This window comes from Arachis hypogaea, chromosome 14 (assembly GCF_003086295.3).
Source record: "Arachis hypogaea cultivar Tifrunner chromosome 14, arahy.Tifrunner.gnm2.J5K5, whole genome shotgun sequence".
Classification (NCBI taxonomy): Eukaryota; Viridiplantae; Streptophyta; class Magnoliopsida; order Fabales; family Fabaceae; genus Arachis; species Arachis hypogaea.
Genome location: NC_092049.1, coordinates 13149682 through 13155278, shown reverse-complemented (window position 1 = coordinate 13155278; position 5597 = coordinate 13149682). Strand labels below are relative to the sequence as shown.

Below are 5597 nucleotides of genomic sequence, written 5' to 3'. Positions count from 1 at the left end.
AGGATGATGAAGAATGATTTTAAAGTATGATTTTTGAATAAATGTGGAAATGAGATATGTATTGATGAATTATGATTGAAGTATTCATATGGCTTATTTATTTGAATTATCTGAGATACGAGTTTCCTTGGGTAAAGTACCGTAGCTTGCCACCACGTATTCTAGGTTGAGACTCGATACTTTGTTGACCCTATGACGTAAGGGTGACCAGGCACTTATAAATTCCCGGGAATGATACCCCCATTGAGCGATTTGATATATATATGAGAAAAAGCTATGCATAGACTCATGGGGATGCGCGTCAGGGGACTGTCCAATAGTCAGCTACCAGGACATGTCAGATTGGCTGTATAACCGACAGATGAGCTCATTAGCCATAGGACAGGCATTCATCATATGCATCTATGTGACATTGTTTGGGTGAACATATTGTAATTGGTCTGCCTATGTGAATAATTTTGTTTAATTGTTGTTAGGGACAAGTTGTTGATCAGTTGAAACAATCTCAAAGATAGGATTCTCAACCTCTGGAATAGGATCAGAACCAATGATAATTGCAGCAGCTCCATCAGCAAACAATGCTTGCCCTACAAAACTATCCATGTCTCTCTCACTAGGACCACGAAAAGTGACTGCAGTATTTTCAGAGCAAACAATAAGCACACGAGCATCCTTGTTGTTTTCAGCCAAGTCCTTAGCCAAACGAAGGACAGTGCCGCCAGCGAAGCAGCCTTGGTGGTACATCATGTACCTCTTGACGCTTGGGTCGAGCCCTAAGAGTACAATGAGTTCGTAATCAACGCCAGGCAATGCAACGCCACTGGTGGTGCAGAAGATCAAATGTGTGATCTTAGACATTGGCTGGCCCCATTCCTTGATTGCCTTGGTTGCAGCCTCTTTTCCAAACCTTGGTACCTCCCTGATCATCATGTCTTCCCTTGCATCCAACGACAGTGCTTTGTATGCGCACATGTTAGGATTCTCCTTCAGTATTTCTTCCATTAAATACATATGTCTGTTCTTGATCTATGTTCTCTCACCTAAAATAATAATATGTAATTCACATCTACCAAGTTATTTGTCAAATATAAAAGTTGTTTATCATCATTTTTATTATTTTGAGTTATTTTTGTAGTGACTTGAATCTTCAGATGCTATTTTAATAGTTTATCCAAATTTATAATTATAAAAATATTTTTTTCATTAAATAGTTATTATTATCATTAATATTAAGCAGTGAATATGATATATCATAAAATATGTTAATTATTACGTATTAATTAATATAAATGTAAAACGACGAATTTTTCTTTAATAAATATTTAAAATAAAACAAAACTAAAACACTTAATAAAATTACATACAAATGCAATGAAATTTTTTCTTGAGGTCGGTCATGTGCTCGCTGTTGGTTATTCTAAAATAGTAATTTGCATATGTGCTTTGATCAATACAGTTTGGTGAATTTGCTGTGCCAATCTCTAATACGGTTGCAGGGCCTTCCGCGCGCCCTTTGAACCTTGCGGAGGTCACCCGCAGACACCATCTTTTCTTAGCTGTGTTTTTTGGGATAGCAAAGCTTGGCTATGTTCTTTGGGATAGCAAAGCTTAGTGCTTGTTTGGGCGCCATTATTTTGATAAAAAAAAGATCTTTTTTTATTGAAAAAGATCTTTTTTTATTTTATAACGTGTTTGGCAAATTTCTAGTAGTAAAAGTAAAAGCACTAGAAAAATTAAAAAAAAAAAAATCTTTTTTGAGAAGCTATAATTTACATCTTTTTTTAAAAGATCTTTTTCTCTTAAAAAAAAAGATGATTTTCATGTAATAAATAAACAAAAAAGTACTTTTATATTGTTATACCCAAACATAATTGATAGATAAAAAAATCTTTTTGCATGAGATATCCAAACATAAAATTACTTTTACTTTTCCATAAAATCTTTTAAAAAAAGATAATTCGAAAAAAGATATTTTTTTTAAAAGTTCACCCAAACAAGCTTATTAACTATGTTCTTTGGGATTTTGGTGAAGACTTGGGCAGGAGGAGGGGGGATATTTATATGCATGAGAGTAGGGGCATCCAGTGGCGGAACTTAAAACAAAATTTTGGGGGGGCCAGATAGAAAATAATTGTCAAAATATTTTTGATATGAATCCCATTTAAGATAAGCTCGTCTAATCTCATCTCTCTGGTTTGGGTGATATTGCCAAATTTAAAGCCGTTTTTGAAGATCTGATTCCAAAAAGTTAAAGTTAAAGTCATCAGATGTAACTTTTTGAACTTTTGAAGGTTATATCTCACTTTCTTCGTGATTCATTAAAGTAGAAGAACTATCTACAGATGTTGATATTGTAAAAGTTATATGTTCTCCTTCTTAAATATTAGCCTTCCTCTTAAAAAATGTATCAATTTTTTGATTTTTCATTATTATTTTATATAAAAATTTGAATATATATCCTGTAAAATATGTAAAAGAAGAAGTTAGAAGGACAAATATTAAAATTTATAATATTTATTGAATTTTTTTTATCAATTTATACAAATACAATAATATTAATACTTATTGAATATTCTATTATTTTTTATCATATAAAAAATTAAATTAAATAAATAATAAAATATAAAATAATATTAAATTAAATAAATAAAAAATATCTAATTTTCTATATTTGAACTTAAAGATAGAGAGAGTGTTGTTTATTGAACTTATTAGATACTTTAAGTCATAGTAAAGTATTTAAGTCAATTGAACTATTTTTTATCTTTTAAAAAAGTACTACTAAATTTCTTATAAAAAGTTTGGAGAGCCATAACCCCCCTTGTCTGAACTAAGCTCCGCCACTGGGCATCATATGTGGCATTGAATGGACGAAATGGAACGAACATACATAGAAAAAGCGTGCTCAAACGGTCAGCAGCACTCGAAAACGATGTTCTCTGACTTCTTGGTCGTTTTATTGCTTTAGTTTGACTTTGATTGATTGTGTATGTATCATGGTACATATTTGTGTAGTGTTAGTGTTATTTAATTCATGGTATTTTTGGATGGCGACTCAGATTGGTGTCATATTTCTTTATAGTGATGTATGTATATATTTTGTGTTTGGTAGAATATGATCGAATATGTGTTTGGTATAAAAATATAGTGCCATTCACTACTTATAAACTTGTAAAACTGAGGAATATATATATATATATATATATATAATATATCGCAAGAATAAATTGAATTTAGTATAATATTAAGGGCAACGTCATGGAAAGACTATATGCAATAATACTTGTTTTAACAGTATAGTTACTGAATCCGTAACCGAAGCTTACCTACCACCAATGTATATATCAGGGATTGAAGTTTAATTTGTATCTAAATTTTTACCATCTATATGACTATATCTATTAAAAACATGTTTTTTTTTTGGAGTTCAATAGTATCTTTTATTATCTATATCTATTAAAAACGTTTTTTTTTTTAATATTTGAAGTATTCAAGATCTCTTAGTTAATTTAGAAACTTTTTTTTTTTATTTTAACTGGTTTCATTTTTATTAATATTATATATTTAATAAATAAAACTTTGAATTAGTATTATACCTGTTTATACACTAATCTGTTATATAAAAAGGATAGAAGGTTGCTTCTCTAAGGCAAAAAAGGCTGCAACCTGCAAAAATAATAAATTAATTAAACGGCAAGTAGTGTGTGATTTCGAAAGAAGTTAAAAAGGGATGAGTGAACCATGTGAACAATAAGATTGAAAAGAGAAATTAAAATTAAAATATTTAATTAGATAATTAATTAATTTTTAATAATATTAGATTTTAAATTAAAAAAAAGGATTTCATGAACGTGGAGCAATAACACAATTGATCACTTCTATTCTTCTACTGCACGTGCTGCATGTGTGAACTGCATTCTGCAACCAGCCGCCGCTTGTCTCCCATTCTCGCCGGACCGTCGCTGATTAGAACGCTAGCCATAGCCACCCAGCCGCAGCTGATGCCGCCTACGTCTACACCAACGTCCGAGCAGGCTCCGTTCACGTACAAATTGTCCTTCGCTACATTTTCATACATGCATTCCTAAGCATGGATGCTGACCCAAAGTTTTCCAAAAGAATTTGCATATTTTGATGGCTCTGCCCCATATGGTAGATGGGTCAATAACATACACCAACGTGTATGATGCAAATTTTGACACAGTAGTTTCAGCTCTTGAAAAGAGTGGTTTTGTCCCCATGCCTAGGGATGTGCAAAAAAACTGGTTTCACTGAACTGAATTGAAACTGAACTGAAACTGTTTTAAATAAATCAGTTTTTTTAAATAAAACAGTTTTTTTAAATAAAAAACTAAACTGAAACCATAGTTTTTATGAAAAACCAGTTTATTAAAAACCAGTTTTTATGGTTCAGTTTAATTTTAAACCAAATTAAAACTGGTTTTATTTAAACTCCAAAATTAATTTTACATACTCTTTCTTTCTCTTTCTCCCTTCTCTCTCTCTCTCTCTCCCCCTTCTCTCTCTCTCTCTCTTTCCATCTCCCTTCCTATCTCTCACTCTCTCCTCTCCCTCTCTCTCTCACCCCTTCCTTTTTCTCCCTCTCCCTCTTTTTCCTCTCTCTCTCCCCCCTCTACCTCTCCTTCCCCCTTCCTTCTTCTCTCTCCTCCCCTCTCTCTCCCCCTTTTTTTCTCTCTCTCCTCTCCCTCCTCTCTCTCTCCCTCCCCTCTTTCTTCCTCTCTCTCTTCTTCTCCTCTTTCTCCCCCTCCTCTCTCACTTCTCTCTCTCTCTCTTTCCCTTTCTTCCTTCTCTTCCTTCTCTATCTCTCTCTCTCTTTCTCTCTCTCCCCCTCCTCTTTGTCTCCCTCTTTTTCTCTCTCCTCCTCTCCTTCTCTCTCTCTCCCCCTCTCTCTTTTTTCTCTCTCTCCTTTCTCTCTCTCTCTCTCTCTCTCTCTCTCCTTTTTCCCCTCTCCCTCTCCCTTCCTTCCCCTCTCTCTTCCTCTCTCTCTTCTCTCCCTCCTCTCTCTCCCCTCCCCTCTTTCTTCTCTCTCTCTCTTTCCCCCTCCTCTTTCTCCCTCTCCCTCCATTCCTCCTCTCTCTCCCCCTCTTATCTCTTTCTCTCTCTCCCTCTCCCTCCCCCTTCCTTCTTCTCTCTCTTCCTCTCTCTCTCTCTCCCTTTTTTTCTCTCTCCTCTCCCTCCTCTCTCTCTCTCTCCTCCTCCCCTCTTTCTTCCTCTCTCTCTCTCCTTCTCCTCTTTCTCCCCCTCCTCTCTCTCTCTCTCTCTCTCTCTCTCTCCTTCCTTTTTCTCTCGCTCTCTCCCTCTCTTTCCTTTTCTCCCCTCTCCCCCTCCCATCCCCCTTCTCTCTCTCTCTCTCTCTCTCTCTCTCTCTCTCTCTCTCCCTCCCTTCCCCTTCTCTCTCTCTCTTTCTCTTTTCCCTCTTTCCCTTTTGTTTCTCTCCTCTCCGCCCTCTCTCCACCTCCCCTCTCTCTTCCTCTTTCTCTCTCTCTCTCTCATTTTTCTCTTTTTTCTTTCTCTCTCCTATTCTTCTCTCTCTCCTTCCTTATTTCTCTCTCCTTCACTTCTTTCTCTCTCCTTTC

At 35.2% G+C, this 5597-nt stretch overlaps 1 pseudogene; it reads right to left on the bottom strand.

Annotated features, from left to right (window-relative positions):
- Positions 1–462: 462 nt before the first annotated feature.
- LOC112740271 (stilbene synthase 1-like) lies at positions 463–4078 on the bottom strand (annotated as a pseudogene).
- Positions 4079–5597: the final 1519 nt, after the last annotated feature.